The sequence below is a fragment of the Heterodontus francisci genome, chromosome 5 (genome assembly GCF_036365525.1).
Source record: "Heterodontus francisci isolate sHetFra1 chromosome 5, sHetFra1.hap1, whole genome shotgun sequence".
Lineage (NCBI taxonomy): Eukaryota > Metazoa > Chordata > Chondrichthyes > Heterodontiformes > Heterodontidae > Heterodontus > Heterodontus francisci.
The window spans coordinates 189,913,636-189,932,532 of NC_090375.1; the positions used below are offsets into that span (position 1 = coordinate 189,913,636).

Genomic DNA, 18,897 nt, shown 5'->3' on the forward strand with positions numbered 1-18,897 from the left:
GTTCATGTTCCCTTGCTCGTGCTGCCTCTCAACTGTGTGTGTGTACGGACACCAGCAGTCACTGCCTGATTTACTCCTTAATAACGGTGAGCACTGATTGCCTCATCACTATTCCTACCACAATTTCTGGGCCATTATGTTTGATATTTACAGCAAATTGATCAGCTAAATCTTAGCTGTGAAAAAGTAACATTTATGTCAAATGAAAGGAGGGAAGTAGAATTTTGTACTTCCTGTATAATGGAAAAGTATTTTTTTCTGTCTAGTACTTGTTTGAGTTTTGCCTTATATCCCTCGATGTTGATTCATCTCAGTCTCTCCACTCCACCCAACCCAACTCCACTCACTAACGTCATTGCCAAAATAAATGAGAGAATGTTGCCACAACACTGTCAGTTTGTAAAAGGGAGGTTTCACCTGTGTTTTATGTAATGTTCCTTGGGTCAGAATTGACTGATGCAAGCAATTTTGTTAGCGCTAAGATGCGTGATGGAATAGTTTATTTAAAAACATTCTCAGGACGTGGGCATCACATGCAAGACTGGAATTTATTGGCATGCCCTGGTGGCCCAAGTTGTGCTGCAATAGAGTTGTTTGCTCGACCACTTTGAGTGGGCGGTTTTAGTGTCATCCAAGTTGGTGTAGGGCTGGAGTCACATATAGGTCCAGACTAGGTAAGGATGGTTCTAAAGGACATTAGTGAAGCAGATGGCTTTTTATGGCAATCTGAATCACTTTTACTGAGACCAGATCTTTACCAACAGATTTTTTTTGAAAAAGTGAATTCAGATTCTTGAATTGACACGATGGGATCTGAACTCCTGCTCCCTGGATAACTAATCCAGCAACCGTCCAGTTACTGCATCTTTTGAACTGGATTTAGAATCTGAATTTCAATGAACGAAGGTTTCTGTTCTTTTTCTACTGTTGTATAGCATGCATCTGCATGTTACAGCTGCCTAGGCTAAGTAACTATCACTTCCATCTCGAGTTAATGGGTCAAGACTCATGTCAACACTTGAGCATGTATTCTCAGCTGATGCTTCAATGTAGTGCTAAGGGAATACTGCATAGTGAAAGGTGCCATCTTTCATATGAGATGTTAAAACCAAGGCCCTGTCTGCTGTGTGTTAGCTAAATGTAAAAGATCCCATTGCATTATTCAAAGAAGTGTAGGGAGTTAGGGTTGGCAACGATTGATGTAATCCAGGAGTTTGCTTCACATGGCCTCCCATATCCAACTCGTACCAGTCAAGCAGTTTTTATCTCCAATCTCCAATATTTGAATAATCTATAAAAGAAAGTATTCAAAGTAAATATTTTTTAAAACGCTTTTTAAATGCCCCTGTGATTTCCCCCCCCCCCCCCACCACACCACCCTGGCATGAGTTGCTCCATAAGGAGATTTGTGGATTCTCCAGAGAAATCCTGGAGGGTTGACAACCCTATAGGGAACTTCCCTGGTATCCTCGCCAGTGTTTCTCAAGCAACATCACCAAAAAAAATTATCTGATCAGTTCATTCTTTCACTACTTGTGGAATCTTTCTGTACACAAATTGCCAGCCATTTTTTGCTTGCAAAGCAACTGAGGTTAAATTTCAATTGTAAATTCATTTCTGTAAGTGCTTTGGTATAACCAAGGATGTGAAAGGCACTACATAAATGTAAGGTTGTTCTTTCTAGAAAATTGTCTGATCGAGCAGGAGAGGCATTGAAAAGAGATATGGCCATGTGAAATTTGTGCTAAATATGTGTAAAGTATCATTGCCATGGCATGGAGATTACAAGCTATTCTGTTCAGATCTGATCAGAGAGCAAGTAGTATTCTGTGGTAGCACAGAAAGAAAGCATAAAACTATGTGGAAAATTGACCAAGCAGAAATCTGTTTCCACCATCTAGGAAATAATGCAGTGTTTACTCTCTGCAGCACAGTTGTTCATTGATGCAGACCCTGTACTTTTGGATGCTGGTGCATGCTTAATGGTCTTTTCCACTTCATAAAAAGGATAACTTGCTTTTGTTCAGTACCTTTCACAACTTCAGGGCATCCTAATATGCTTTTAGAGCCAGTGAAGTACTTTTTGTCATTGTTGTAATGTAGGCAATGCAGCAGCCAATATGCACACAGCAAGATCCCAGGAACAGCAATGGGGCAGTATCGAGGTAATCTATTTGGTTGAGGGATGAATATTGGCCCAGAAAACTCTGGAGTACTCCCCCTGCAGCTCTTCAAAGTAGTGTTGTGGGATATTTCATGCCCACCTAAGAGGGCATATGGGGCCTCAATTTAATGTCTCATCCGAAAGATGGCGCCTCCGACCGTGCAGCACTCCCTCAGTTGCACACTGGGCGCATCAGCTAGATTTTGTTTTCCAGAGTCGGGAGTGGGTCTTGAACTCCCAACCTTCGGAGCCGAGCGAGCTACCAACTGAGCTGCATTATAATGCAATCAAGAAGCATCTGTGGTGCTTGAGTGTGTATGCATCTGCGCTGGGTTCATCAGGGTCCAAAAAATGGCTCTTTAGGCCCATTGGATGGTCAAGGCACCTGGGCATTGCTCCAGACATAACGGATGGTCTATGGTTGCCATATTGGCTCTTAAAATGATTTTTTTTGTTTTAACCTGCGCGTAGCTGCTCCATTTGTTATTATGGCAATGGGGCCAAGATTATCTGCTTTAGGCTTGCAAACCCTGGTAGGACGTATTCCTGTAGTTTTTGTCACATGATCTCCTGTCTCCAACCGCTCCACTCTCATTCCTGCCATTGATAACCTGACCTCATGGCACCACCCCTTCCCAGGGCCACTTGGGAAATGGGCACTCTTTCCATCATCCAATTGGATAGTTCTTGACTCTCGATTAAACAACATTTTTCTCCATCCCCAGATCGCTTTAGGGAGGATGTGAAGGTTCTTGAGAGGATGCGGAGGACATTTACCAGAATGGTTTGATGGATGCAGGATTTTAGATACAAGGTTAGGTTGAAAAAGCTGGGGTTGTTGTCCTTTGGGCAAAGGAGATTGAGGGGAGATTTGATACAGGTGTGCAAGATTATGACAGGTTTAGATAAGTTAATCAAGGAAAAAATGTTCCATTAGCTGATGGTACAATGACTAGGGGATACAGATTGAAGGTTTTGGGCAAGAAATGCAGGGGGATTATATGGAGGAACTTATTTTACGCAGTGAGTGGTAATGACCTGGAACTAGCTGGCCGCAGGTGTGGTGGAAGTGGAGACAATTGATGATTTCAAAAGGAAATTGGATGGACGCTTGAAGGAAATAGATTTGCAGAACTACAGGGACCAAGTGGGGGAATGGGACTGACTGGATTGCTCCACGGAGAACCAGCATGGACTCAATGGGCCAAATGGCCTCCTGTGTCATAAATGACTGTGATCAGATGTGTTCAAAAAGAATAAAAATAACCATAATTTTTCTTAATGCTTTGTGATGTTTCTCCTTGGTTGCTTGCAGCAGTCTCCTGGAGATTATTATTTAATTCCTGGAGATTCCAGGGCAATCCTGGACAGTTGGCAACCCTAATCTGCTTGCAGCCATGACTGCCTGTTCTATTGACACACTAAACCACCCCCCAATCCTAGGATGGGTGGGAGAGGGTCAGAGGGCTTTTTAAAAAAAGAAAATCTGGAATCTGCCTCAAACACGCCTACTAATGGTTTTAAACAGAGGCAATCTTATGGGGGGTGGGGGGGGTGGTGGTGGCGGGAGGGAGACTTCACTTGCGAGAGGCAGGTCAATTTAAATATGTTCATGAGGCTGCCTGCTACAAATTTTAAGAGTTTTAGATTTGATGGCTGTGGGCCATTTTATCCTGGGCTGTGGAAAGGCAGCAGCCATAGGGAGGTGAGAACAGCCAGATCCAGCAGATAAGTACCTTTCCAGCACTGCTTGTGGTCCAAGAGGAGCAGGAGCGATTTTGTTCAGCCTCACTCCCCAGACCCCGCAATCTCTTCAACACCCCTCCCTCGCCCTCTCCGTCCCTATCCGTTCCCTAGCTGCAGCCTTCCAGGGAAGACCTTCCCTCCAGACAGCCTCTCGATCTGGCTGCTGCCAGCCAGGAAACAGGGCAAAAATTTCAAATGAAGCCCCATGCCTTACCCGCATTTCCAGGTTTCCCAGCCACTCTGGGCACCCCCACTCCACCATTCCCTCCCTATATCAGTATCAGGCCGGAAGCGACGTTTTGCTCACATGCAAACCCAAGTGTTAGAAGAGGTGCCCCCTCTCTGATCTAATGTTGTGTACAGGCTTCTGCAAGTGAGACTTTTTTAAAAAGTGTATTCGTGCGTATCACCCATCTGCTGTGGTCATCAGCTACTTGTTGCTGTGAGTGTGCAGTGGGCAGGTACTAGTGTTGGAAGCATGCTAGACAATGACTTCTCGCTGAATTTAGTGAGCCAGAGGGCAAGTTCGTTGTTATGGTAACACTGTTAATGCCTGGTGATGCACAGGCGTTCCCTGTGTGGTTATAAAGTGCATGCACAATTGCTTGACTGATGTGGATTCTCCATTTGATGCTCTGCTTAGTTTAACAGAGAGTAATGCTTGCATTCATAAAACGCCTTTCAAAACCTCAAAACATTCCCAAAGTTGTTACAGCCAGTTTTTTTTTGTCGTGTAGTCACTTCTTTCCCAAAAATATAATTTATTCATAAAATTTGTAAAAGTACATTACATAGCTGTTCAGATTTGACACTACGTAAAGTGTAATACAGATCAGTTTCTTTCAATACAGTACATGAGGTGCCCTGCTACAACATGTACATTTACATTTCATGTTGAACATTCTCTGGTACATACATGGGTTCCAGCCCCTCGGTATACTATGGCGGGAGGGCCTTACACAGTGGCCTTTCCCCACTTAACCTTTGCAGCTACTGCCCCAAGCTTTATTGTGTCCTTCAGCACGTAGTCCTGGACCTTGGAATGTGCCAGTCTGCAGCACTCGGTTATCAACAGCTAGTGTTGGGCAGACCAAAATCCGTCTTTCACCGAGTTGATGGTCCTCCAGCAGCAGTTGATTGTTTATCTCTGTGTGCGTCCCAGGGAACAGCCCATAGAGCACTGAGTCCTGCTTCACTGTTGTAATGTAGGAAATATGGCAGCCAATCTGTGCACAGCAAGTTCCCACAAACAGCAGTGTGATAATGAGTAGATCTCCTTTTTTTTTAGTGATGTTGGTTGAGGGATAAATATTGGCGAGGGCACTGGGGAGAATTTCCCTTCCTTTTTTTGAAAAGGTGGGATCTTTTACGTCCCCTAAGAGGGCAGGCAGGGCCTCAGTTTAACTTCTGATCTGAAAGAGTTACCTATTGTTCGAGTGATCGTGATCTTGGTCTCCGGTTTGAGATCCTGATCCTTAGATATTCTCTTTCTCAGTCGGCCGAAGACTGAGCTGGCACATTGGAGGCAAGGACGGACCTCATCGTCTGTGTCTGCCTTCACTAAGAGGAAGCTCCCAAGATATGGAAAATGCTCCACATTTTCCAGGATATCACCATTGATTTTGATTGGGGGAAGGTGTTGGGCTGTGGCAGTTGGTTAGAAATGGACATTCATTTTCCAAGTGTTTAGTAAAAGACCCATTTTCTCATATGCTTCGAAGAAGGAGTTGACAATGATCTGGAGCTCAGTTTCAAAGTGAATGCATATGCAAGCGTCATCTACATAATGAAGCTCAACGACAGAGGTTGGAGTGATTTTGGTTTTGGATTGAAGGCGGCGTAGGTTGAACAGTTTCCCAGGCAGCAGTGATCCCTGCACTCCTATATGCTTCAGAGACTTGGACAACCTACAGCAGGCACCTCAAAGTACTGGAGAAGTATCACCAGAGATGCCTCCACAAGATCCTCCAAATCCACTGGCAAGAAAGGCAGTCCAACAGCAGCGTCCTCTTTCAAGCCAACCTGCCTAGCATGAGGGCACTAATTAACCAAAACCAGCTCTGCAGGGCAGGACATGTCATCGTCTGCCCAACACCAGACTCCTGAAGCAGCTGTTCTACTCAGAACTTGATAGTGAGGGGAGACTTCCAGGAGGACAGTGGAAATACTTTAGAGATGTCCTGAAAGCATCTCTGAAGAGATCAAACATCCCCATCGACTCATGGGAGTCCCTGGCTCGTGACCTACCTAGATGGAAAAAGCGCAATCGGAAAGGCATCATACACCTTGACGGACTTTGTTGAGTACATGCAGAGGCAGAGTGGAGGTGTCGGAGGGAGTGCACAAGCCTCCAAACTACTCAACTTGACCCTTCAGGCACCACTTCATGTGGCACAGTCTGCAGATCACACATATCAGCCATCTCAGAACCCATTGACAGGAGTGGAAGCAAGTCATCCTCAATCCTGAGGGACTGCCTAAGAAGAAGAGGACTTATAGTGTAGTTCAGTTAACTTAGCATTGTAAGACTGCACTGTGACCAGTACTAACCTTGGCAACCTTCCAGAGACCTGAAGATTTCTTCTTCCTCACTTGAGTCCCAGATTTACGCTACAGCTGAGACCATACTTACTCTTTTGGTTGCTTCTATCCAGGTTGCTCAAACCTTCCCTGAAAGGTGGCCTTTCCTTCCAAAAATAATGATCCTTGCAGCAGTACCTTTTTCAAAGCTGCTTTATTGACCCACACTGTTACAAAGTGTATCCTTGCTGCTACCATTTCCCCTTGTCTTGGGTATTAGTACAGCTTTATGGATAATACCTTAAGAACTGGATACTCTGCCCTTTGACTGGAGTGAAAGGCACTCTATATAAATGATACCCCCCCCCCACCGCCACCCCGGGAAGGGAGTCATGTGTAATGAGCAGTTTTAATTGGGGGGGGGGGGGGGGGTGTGTGTCCAGCCGCAGATCCATGGTGTGTTTTTGCTGTTTTGCCTTTTGTTCATAGTGATACAGCACTGAAACAGGCCCTTCGGCCCACCGAGTCTGTGCCAACCAACAACTGCCTATTTATACTAATCCTACATTAATCCGATCATCAATACCACATTCCCACCATTCTCCTATCCCCTCCCTACGCTGGGGGCAATTTACAATGGCCAATTTACCTATCAACCTGCAAGTCTCTGGCTGTGGGAGGAAACCGGAGCACCCGGCGGAAACCCACGCGGTCACAGGGAGAACTTGCAAACTCCGCACAGGCGTACCCAGAATCGAACCCGGGTCGCTGGAGCTGTGAGGCTGCGGTGCTAACCACTGTGCCACCCCTGTAATTGTGATTGGATTGCTTGCTTCATTTCCATAAAGATTTGCCCATGCTTTGATTAAAGTTGAAAATGTTTTTTTTTTAAAAAAGCACCACTGTACCTTTTTAAGCAACACAAAACAGTTTGCACTATTGTGAGGTTGAGTGTAGATGTGTGACAGGTTTGAGCGTTACTGAATTTTTGTCATTGGATTGATGAACTGGATGTAAATATTACTTGTGGTTTTCTAGATCAAGGAGTTAACAGAAGTCTGGGCATTGGCAATTGAACAGTCAACAGTTGAAAGATTCAAAGAGTAGCAACTTCTTTGAGCTACCTGTTAAAGTTACTGTCAAGATCTTTGGCCTCCCTATCTCGAGAGACAATGGATATGCGCCTGGAGGTGGTCAGTGGTTTGTGAAGCAGCGCCTGGAGTGGCTATAAAGGCCAATTCTAGAGTGACAGGCTCTTCCACAGGTGCTGCAGAGAAATTTGTTTGTCGGGGCTGTTGCACAGTTGGCTCTCCCCTTGCGCCTCTGTCTTTTTTCCTGCCAACTACTAAGTCTCTTCGACTCGCCATATTTTAGCCCCGTCTTTATGGCTGCCCGCCAGCTCTGGCGAACGCTGGCAACTGACTCCCACGACTTGTGATCAATGTCACAGGATTTCATGTCGCGTTTGCAGATGTCTTTAAAGCGGAGGCATGGACGGCCGGTGGGTCTGATACCAGTGGCGAGCTCGCTGTAGAATGTGTCTTTGGGGATCCTGCCATCTTCCATGCGGCTCACATGGCCAAGCCATCTCAAGCGCCGCTGACTCCGTAGTGTGTACAAGCTTGGGGATGTTGGCCGCCTCGAGGACTTCTGTGTTGGAGATACGGTCCTGCCACCTGATGCCAAGTATTCTCCGGAGGCAGCAAAGATGGAATGAATTGAGACGTCGCTCTTGGCTGGCATACGTTGTCCAGGCCTCGCTGCCATAGAGCAAGGTACTGAGGATGCAGGCCTGATACACTGGGACTTTTGTGTTCCGTGTCAGTGTGCCATTTTCCCACACTCTCTTGGCCAGTCTGGACATAGCAGTGGAAGCCTTTCCCATGCGCTTGTTGATTTCTGCATCTAGAGACTGGTTACTCGCGATAGTTGAGCCTAGGTAGGTGACCTCTTGGACCACTTCCAGAGCGTGGTCGCCAATATTGATGGATGGAGCATTTCTGACGTCCTGCCCCATGATGTTCGTTTTCTTGAGGCTGATGGTTAGGCCAAATTCATTGCAGGCAGCCGCAAACCTGTTGATGAGACTCTGCAGGCACTCTTCAGTGTGAGATGTTAAAGCAGCATCGTCAGCAAAGAGGAGTTCCCTGATGAGGACTTTCTGTACTTTGGATTTCGCTCTTAGACGGGCAAGGTTGAACAACCTGCCCCCTGATCTTGTGTGGAGGAAAATTCCTTCAGAGGACTTGAACGCATGTGAAAGCAGCAGGGAGAAGAAAATCCCAAAAAGTGTGGGTGCGAGAACACAGCCCTGTTTCACACCACTCAGGATAGGAAAGGGCTCTGATGAGGAGCCACCATGTTGAATTGTGCCTTTCATATTGTCATGGAATGAGGTGATGATACTTAGTAGCTTTGGTGGGCATCCAATCTTTTCTAGTAGTCTGAAGAGACCACGTCTGCTGACGAGGTCAAAGGCTTTGGTGAGATCAATGAAAGCAATGTAGAGGGGCATCTGTTGTTCACGGCATTTCTCCTGTATCTGACGAAGGGAGAACAGTAATTTCAGGGGAAAAAAAGAAAGACATTTGTAAACTCATTCACAACAGTCGGCAGACTTGAATCTCATCAGTCCGCCAATCCTGCCTCAGAGCAAGGGACTCCATGTCATTCATTTTTTGAGAAACAAAGGTTGAGAGGATGAGACCGACCGAATGTAGTGTCAAGTTTCCACTTTGGGAGCAATTGGGAAATTGTGCCCAAAAGATGCTTGAAATATCACTGGTTTGGTTAAGCTTCAAGTTCCTGCTAAAAATTCATTTGCATCATCACATGTAAAATGTTCCATGAACCAGCACAATAAAATTTAATGTTTTTCTTTTTAAATTTTCTTTCCATTTAAGAAGTATTCCTTGATGTATTTAAGGGCGGTAACCGAATGCAATTTTCTTACTACAGCTGAAAACCGGTTTATCAGCAAAAATAAGTATTTTTAATAAACGTGTCTAGTTCTCAATCAGTGAGTGAGCAATGTGATTTCATATCAATTTGTGATTTTAAAGGAGCTATACCAAACCATTTACTAGTTTCATTGGTGTGCGCTACTCAGTTTCTTAAAATTTTTTGATATGAATGTAGTTCTAAAAGGTGTCCGTTAGTGCTTGTGCATCGGGGAAAATGAACACAATTTAAGAGCCTTTCCAAATTGGCGCAGTCAGTGGAATCTCACAATTTCGACCTGGTGGTGACCAACTTTGAGAGCCGGGCCAGATTCGGACAAAGTGAATCATTTGAAACAGTTTTTTAAAAAAAAATTGTTGAACGCATGAATTCACGTGGTTTTTGGGCGTGTATCTCGCGTAAAATTCCGCAATCTTTTGCGCTGTTTCCAAGATTGCACTGATATAACTAGTGGAAAGAGAGGACACTTTAGAAATCAGAACTTTGACAAATTTACTGAGACATCAGACATTATTACAAACGGTTATTGGCCCATTACAGATTTTCTGATTGTATATATGTTTGTATTATACTGTTTGTTTTTGCGAATTATTCTTTATACTGCGAGTCTCTTGTAAGTGAAGATATCTTTACTTTAATCAACAAGGCTCTGCTCTATTTGATAATGCCTACCATTTCAGAGAATGTGATAAGGTAGCATTGATCTGTGTTTGAATCCAGTAAGTGGATTACTACAAGTAGGCCAGTATTACGTATATCAATATCATCTTGTTACCTGTGTAAGTGGTGTCAGTAGGAGAATGACCTGATGCAGTTGCTTTTGTCAGTGGTTTTTTTGTTGGGTGAGGTTGGGCTGTCAGTGTTGACCGCCAGATTTATTTACTCAAAATGTGCAATTTTATATTATTTCTGCAACACAAAAAGGCAGCTGTGACCGTGAAGTACTGGTTCAGTGAAAGAAAGAACTTGCGTTTATATGGCACCTTTCATGACTTCCCAAAATGCTTTACAGCCAATGAAGTACTTTTTGAAGTGCAGTCACTGTTACAATGTAGGAAGTCACGCCAGTAACTTCTCTGATAACTGGATTCCAGTAATCCATAATTTTCCCAATGTGTAAAGTTACTGATGTAATCCTCCCAACATTGCAGTCATTTTCAGATTGTGCGAAGCTGTAGTGCAACATGCACAACTTATTATAGTGCCAGCCTTGGCTCAGTGAGTAGCGCTCTCACCTTTGAGTCAGAAGGTCTTGGGTTCAGCCCCACTTCAGAGACTTGAGTACATTATCTAGGCTGGCACTGCAGTACACCACTGAGGGAGTGCTGCACGGTCAGTAGTGCTGTCTTTCAAATGAAACATTTAAATGAGGCTCTGTCTGCTCTCAATTCAATGTAAAAAAAAAAGTGCATGGCACTTCTGAAGCAGAGCAGGGGAGTTATCCCTGGTGCCCTGGCCAATATTTATACCTCAATCAACAACACTGAAAACCGATTGGTTACTATCCCATTGCATTTTCTGGGACCTTGTGTGCAAATTGGCTACTGTTTCCTGCATTACAACATTGACTGCACTTGATTTGGCTGTAAAACGTTTTGGAATGCCCTGAAGTCATATAAAAGCTGCTATGAGTTGCAAACTCTTCCTTTCTCTTTTTTTCTGCCTTTATTAACACTTTAGAAGTGTGACGACTCTGCAAGTTTTGTTTTGCTGTTTCAGTTTTTAACCACTGGTTTAGTGCTAGCCCGACATTGCAATAGATTAAGTTAGTCAGTATACTGTCTGCTAAAAGTACCTGAAAGAAGTTTAAAAAAAAAAATTGCGTTTTTTTAATTTGCTATTACTTTGTTTACACTGTAGAATCTCATGCTATATAATGAATTAACGCATGCAAAAAATTGCTTGAAAACCAGATTATAAATTTTGGGAATGACAGTACCAGGACTGAATTCCTTGTATGTATTTCTGTGTTTAATTCCACAATGCACCTAGTATTTAATCCTAGTGCTCTCTTAATAAGTGATTTGTTTTCATATTCATTAGCGGAACTACTATTGCCCTGAACTGAGCATGAATGAAGCTATCTATTTGAGTCTTCAATGAGGTTTTGCATCAGCCTGTCTGAATTTCTGCCGGCTACTGGTGAGAGTGTGACCTCTTGGCACCATCATAAAATAATGATCCCATTATCTTCCCTGGATCAAAAGGTCAGCAGGAAAAACCTGTTATTAGAAAATGGCATCATAAGCTTATTAGGAGCACCTCACAGTCTGATTCCACAGTTCCTTTGGCATAGAATATTCTAAATGTGTCCTTGGCAATAGGTTCTTTTTTTTTATACAGGGTTATTGCACAATAAAACTTTTCCTGACTCTGAATCAAAACCCCCAACAGGCAATCCCAGAACATGAGTAGTCATTTTGAAAGCCTCACGCTGCCTGGATGTTTTCAGTGAATTATCAGTTATCTTTTCTGGATAGTAGAAATCTTGAACTCTTGCTCCCCGAAACAAGCTGTGGAGGCTGGGGGGTTAATTGAAAATTTTAAAACTGAGATTAATAGATTTTTGTTAGGCAAGTGTATTAAGGGATATGGAACCAAGGAAGGTGGATGGATTTAAGATGCAGATCAGCCATGATCTAACTGAATGGTGGAACAGGTTTGAGGGGCTGAATGGCCTCCTCTGTATCTATGGATGATCCTGAGTACAGGTGCAGGGTGTGTCCCGCCCAGAGTTAAAAATCAGAGTGTGAGTCAAGACTGGCAGAAGCTGTCCCTCCCTCTTCAGCGTGAGGCCTGGGAGATTTTAACTCTCAGGGCCTAACTTGCACAAGCCTCAAATCAGTCTTCCGCCTGTACCAGTGGCAAACAGCTGCTGGAGTCCAAAGGAATGGGCCCCGACACTCCGATATGCCAGAGGGAATGGGAAGGACCTTGTGATCAGGGGACATCTTGTAGGGCCCCGACTCCTCTTTCCACTGGGGCGAATGACACAACCGCTTTCCTAGTCAGACCTCTAGTTAAAATAACCCAATGAACGCATGGGAACCTGATCTTCATATTTATGAAGTGCCTCTTGATTGATCATGAGAGCAGTTTAACATTGGCAGTAGTGGGATCAATGTGGGCCGTTGGTAAGTGAGTTTCATGGGTGATTTCTAACTGCGCGGCCACCCACCCAAATTCCACTGAAGTCGGTAAAAGTTGCACTGTACACCATTTTTACCCCTCCTTTTGCTTGAGTTGATTGTCTTAGCCGCTGCCTGCTTTTAAAATATTAGTTGTGTTCTCCTTTTAAGGGGCTGGACATGACACCACTAGGAGATTGAACTTTGTCCAATTGTGTGCTTTAAATAGTTTTTGCCTTACTACAACAATTTTCATTTTTATAGTGCCTTTAACTTAGCAAAACATCCCACAACATTTCACAGGAGCGATTATTGAACAACATTTGACGCACAGCAGCATAAAGAGATATTTAGACCAGTGACCAAAAGCTGGGTTTTAAGGAGCATCTTAAAGGAGAAGATAGAATTGGAGAGGTTTAGGGAGGGAATTTCAGAGCTTAGGAGCTTGGCAGCTGATAGCTTTTATCTGCATTAAAATGCATGTTTTAGTTGAATACAGTTGATCTCTTCGACACTAGCTGCATAGCTCGATGTTGTCAGCAGATTGTAAATTGTCCCCCTCTGGAATATTTGGGAGTAGCTCTTAGGAATATTTTTCAGACACTGGAAATGCACGATCCGTCTGTCAGCAATTTCCATTTATTTCTGCTTTTTCTTTTAAATCTCCTGGAGGATTATGTGCCAGTTTTTATGAAATTTGAGGAAAATTAATTAGGAACTTTTAATACTTCATTGGTTGACTCCTCCCCAAACCGGGAGGAACCTTCAGTCCTGCTCCCAGATACTATTAGTAATTCTGTGAGGTGCTCCCCCAAAACTCATAGTTCAAGTTACAAGATTGTTTAGTTATGTAAAATACTGGCATCTGCATTGCTCACAGTGGTTATCTTAAGTCAAGAGCAATGACTGCAATAAAATGACATGACTATTTGAAGCATTAAGTGTAGTGCTGGTGGCTGCAGCATTGAGGCTCGGCCAGAAGCATAGCATGTTTAAACTTTACTGCAAGTTTTTAATATTCAGCACCTTTTTTATGCTTAAGATTTGGTTCCTGTTTCAGGAGAGCTACCTCCATACATTGCTCTCGCCCCTTTTCAAATAGTGTGTCTGAAATTGGCCCCTTTATAGATCCACACGCGCACAAATTCCTTGACTGAGAAGAGGTGGGTGGTGACTTATGTACAGCATAAATGCCAGCATAGACTGGTTGGGCCGAATGGCGTGTTTCTGTGCTATAGACACTGTAATTCTTTACCCACCTCTGGTCTCTTGGTGATTTCAAGTCTGAGATTGCTAAGTTTTTGTTGTTTAAAGATATTTGGGGGGGGGCGGGAATGGGGAGCTGAGGCAAGTCAATGGAGTTGAGGTACAGATCAGCAATGATCTAATTGAATGACAGAATAGGCTCGAGGGGCTGAATGGCCTCCTCCTGTTAGCATGTTCCTGTGTACGGAGGGAAGATTAGGCTGTGGGGGTTTTGGGATGTTTGAGCCTCCATACACAGTCATTGGTTCCATGGTGAGTTTGTAGCCCAAGGCATAATACACCTGAGCTGGACATGCCCAGTAAGAGGATTCATTTTTAAATGATTCAATTCAAATATCTGGATGAGAAATTGTAATGAAAATGATTAAAGTGTTATGTAAACAATTATAAGAGTTACTGGCTTTGAAGAAAAACTAGTCAACCATGAGCAAAAATCTTTACCTCAGTGAAAACACTTCCCTGTCTTTTAATGAACAAGCAAAATATTGATCCCTTTTATGTTGGTTTGCTGTTTTCCCAAGGGCCTGTTACAGGATACAACCTAGACAAATGGCAGTGAGCAGATGCCCTACAGTAAGGGCATACTGGTAGCCACAAGGAACAGAGAACGGCCAGATCTGTCTCAGGGGCAAAATAATGCCATCGTTCTCTAGGTTGTCTGGGTAACCTGAATTCCCGGGATGTCTAGTTCCTCACTAATATTTATGGGTAACTGAACATTCCCCACAGACTCCCAGACCTGTTGTGCATTGATTCTCATTTCCTCGTAAAGGGTGTGACCAATGTCATTGTCAAACATTTTTTCCCATTTCTATTAGTGTTGCATTCCCTATCTGAGAGTACAGATGGGTGATTTGCTCCTGGAGCTTATATCCACGCAGCCACTTAAAAGCTTTTGTAGTGGTGCGTTGAGAGTCCTCTGCCTGATATGACATGTCAAACATCGCCTACTTTTCACTTAATAACTAGGAGTAGGCCGTTTGGCCCCTCAAGCCTGCTCTTAACTGATCTTCTACCTCAGTTACACCTTCCCACACAATCCCCCATATTACTTTATTCCTTTAGTATCCAAAAATCTATCAATTTCTGCCTTCAATATACTGAACGACTGAGCATCCATAGCTCTCTGGAGTAGAGAATTCCAAAGATTTACAAGCCTCTGAGTGAAGAAATTTCCCCTCTTCCCAGTCCTAAATGGCTGACCCCCTTATTCTGAGATTGGATCACGTGGCTAAGATTAGCAACTAAAACAATTGGCATGCTGGAGTTTGGGGTGGTTAACAGACTTCATGGGATTAATTTTCCTTTTAACTTGTTTACCTCATTTACAAGAAGGAAAATCCACCGAAAAATCAGTTTCTTATTTGGAGTAGAGTAGTCTGGTAGAGTCGTAAAATATTGTACAAAATGATTTGAAAATCAATTTAAAAGTGGGCATTTAATCTAAATAGGAGCGATCGTGTACTTTCAAATGGTGGCAAAGTATTAAAAGGTGTCTGAAGAGCTTGGGTCAGCAGTAATGATTTGCCTATCTCCTTTTGTAGAGCTGAATATAGTTCTTGCCAATATAAACCCTTCATCAAATTAAAAACCTACCCTGGGGGTGAAAAAAAAAGAAATCTTGGGCTTTTGGCTACTTCCAGAAGCTGCTAGCCGAGTTGTCCAGGAAAGCTAGCTTTGTTCCCATCCAAGAACAAGTAGTAATTGCTTCCGATCGTTTCATAGATGAAACGATTCTAATGGCAGCCAAACAAGAATGTTTGTTGCATGACGATATTGAGAAATTTTTGTACATTCTCTGTAATATTATGAACAATAGGTTTACCTGAGAGCACAGGGTTGAGGCAAATATAATTCATGTGATGATGACTTTCTGCAATTTGTCTCTATTGGGCAGATGACTTTTATTACCTCTGTGTGCTTGCTGAGCTACATTGGCTCCCAGTCCGGTGAAATGTATTTTTTTTTTGAAAAAAAAAGGTCATCCTTGTATTCAAATCCCTGTATGACCTCGTCCCTCCCTATCTCTAACTTCCTACAATCTTCGGAGAACTCTGCATACCTCCAATTCTGGCCTCTTGAGCATCCCCGATTTTCATCATTGCACCATTGATGGCCGTGTCTTCATCTGCCTAGGCCTCAAGCTTTGGAATTCCCTCCCTCAACCTCTCCGCTTCTGTACCCCTCTCTCCTTTTAAGAGGCTCCTTTCAAACTTACCTCGGGTCAAACTGTCTAAATATCCCCTTACATGGCTCAGTATCAAATTTTGTTAATGCTTCTCTGGACATTTTACTATGACCGGCTATATAAATACAAGATTTTTTGTTGTTGTCTTCCACTTACCCAATGGGAGACATCAGTTATGCTGATTTTAAGGTTGACTTTTCTTTTCAGCAAAACAAAGCAGCAGCTTTTGTTACATTTAGGGAATAAACTCATTAGATATAGCTGGGTTTTTATTAGGGGCGTATCACAATATATTCCAAGTCCCAGAAGGTATTCTTCAGTAAGGTGCTGCTGTTGGGACTCTTTTTAAAAAGGGCAGATAGTGACAAATGATGTTTTCTTTTATTCTTTCAAAAGGGAATTGGATAAGCACCTGAAGGGGGCGAAAGAAATTGCAGGGCTACAGAAAATAGGCGAGGGAGTAGGACTAGCTAATTTGCTCTTACAGGTTTCGTGATTCTTCTTGCCCCGACTCACTCACTCACTCACTCTCTGCAAATCCAGGGGGATAAATGGGGTGAAACATTTCAATTGCACATCAATGGATGTCGTGCATATATGGAGCACAGAGATGAAAGAAAAATTTGCACTTCTGTAGTGCCTTTCATGACTTCAGGACATCCCAAAATACTTGGCAGCCAATGAAGTATTTTTGAAGAGTAGTCACTGTTGTAATTAGGAAATGTGTGAGCAATGTGCACACAGCAAGCGCCTACAAACAGCAATATGTTAATAACTCAATAATTTGTTTTTATGGTGGTTGGGTTACGGGATAAATATTGGCCCGGACACCGGGGTTAACCCTCCTTTGAAGTAGTGCCATGGAATCTTTTACATCCACCTGAGAAAGCAGACAGGGCCTCAGCTTAATATCTCATCCAAAAGATGGCACATACAACAGTGCAGCATTCTGTCAGCACTGCACTGGGAGTGACGGCCAGGATTATGTGTTCAAGGCCCTGGAGTAGGACTTGAACCCACAAACTTCTGACTCAATAAAAAGCCTCTTCTCATTCAACATGATTGCATAAACCTTGCTATTAACTTTGAGAGCAATCTGGGTTCTTCCACTTTTACTTTTACAACAGCTTTGTTTAAAATGTTTTTCACTTAATGAGTTCTCACAGCAAGATTTAGATTGTGTCAGTGAGGAAACCCATTCCATTGTTTTGATGCAAATGGGAATGTGTTTTTCTTTTAGTTTAATATCCTGGTTTGTGTTTCTTGCGTTTTTTTTTTATAGTGCAAATTTGCCAGAAATTCCACCAAGGGCTCACCCCCCCCCATTCCTATCTCTCTCATCTCTTCCAGTCCCACAACCCTCCGAAGCTGATGTGGCTTGGTGTCAAATTTTGTTTGATTATGTTCCTGTGAAGTGTCTTTTGACAGTTCACAACATTAAAACTGCTATTATAAATTAAAGTTGTTACTGTATTCTTACAGTGCACATCCTCTGCAAGTACTGAGGCTAAACACTTATTAAACAACTATCTTTCCCCAAAGTATAAAACGGCCCCTTTCTTTATTTCTAATATCCCACTTAGTCTTCCTAGTCTCCCTCCTTGCTTCCCATCTGTTTTTTTTTTGTCACTTGCCCCTCCCCTATTGAATCCGGATGCATATTTTAGTTTTTTTTTAGTTTGAGATACAGCACTGAAACAGGCCCTTCGGCCCACCGAGTCTGTGCCGACCATCAACCACCCATTTTCCTAATCCTACACTAATTCCATATTCCTACCACATCCCCACCTGTCCCTATATTTCCCTACCACCTACCTATACTAGTGGCAATTGCTAATGGCCAATTTACCTATCAACCTGCAAGTCTTTGGCATGTGGGAGGAAACCGGAGCACCCGGAGGAAACCCACGCAGACACAGGGAGAACTTGCAAACTCCACACAGGCAGTACCCAGAATTGAACTGAGGTCGCTGGAGCTGTGAGGCTGAGGTGCTAACCACTGCGCCACTGTGCCGCCCTTTTGAATGTAGTGGTGCAATGTTTCTTAATTAAAAGCAAAATACTTCAGATGCTGGAAATCCGAAACTGTGGTGGAAATACTCAGCAGAGTTATGATGACAGGTCACAGACCTGAAACGTTAACTTGGCTTCTCTCTCCACAGATGCACTCAATTTCTTAATGGTGTTTTTTGTTATCTCTTTGCACCCATCCAAATGACAACCAGGCTAAGCCAAATGTTTGTAACGCCAATGTCTTCAAAACTATTGTTGCTACACTTTTTATTAAAAGCCAAGGGGGGGGGGGGGAAATTAGTCTTGGGCAATAACACCAATCGCATGATAAGTTGAGTTCCCAACTCTGGAGGTTATGTCACATGATCGTCCCTTCTCCAACCACCCCACCCCCATGCTCCTGCCATTGGTCACCTGATGCATCCACTCTCGCGGCACCCCTACCAATTGGCCAATTGGACAGCGAACTGTCTCTCCAAAACCTGATTGTCAGTCAAGATTCATCCAATCAAACAGCCTTTCTTCCCTTTCCAAAGAATTTTTTTTTTTTAAAAGCCACTTTTTGTCTTTTAAATGCCTCCTAGGATTTTTTCTGCTGAGTTGCTCGCAGCGATGTCCTGGAGATTAACCTTTAATTCCTGGTGACTCCAGCACAATTCTGGAGTGTTGGCAACCCTCATTACAGTAAATTGACATTAACTTCAGGTGGCGTGTAAGCAGGCCCAAGACTGATTCAATTCCCCACCCCAGTATGTAATATTGATAATGTGCATTTCATAATTTAAACCATGATACTGTGCAATCCTGCAAATGCATTTGTTTCACAATGATCGAGAGGCAGTTTTGAATGTTTTTTATTTGGTCTCTACCATTTCTAATCCTTCCATCAAAAGTGAAAGGCGAGTCTTGCT

General features: G+C 43.2%; 1 protein-coding gene across 1 annotated transcript in view; it reads left to right on the forward strand.

Moving 5' to 3' along the window:
- LOC137370193 (myelin basic protein-like) overlaps positions 1 to 18,897 on the forward strand; it is a 221,453-nt gene that overhangs the window by 25,158 nt on the left and 177,398 nt on the right. The window lies entirely within an intron of this gene.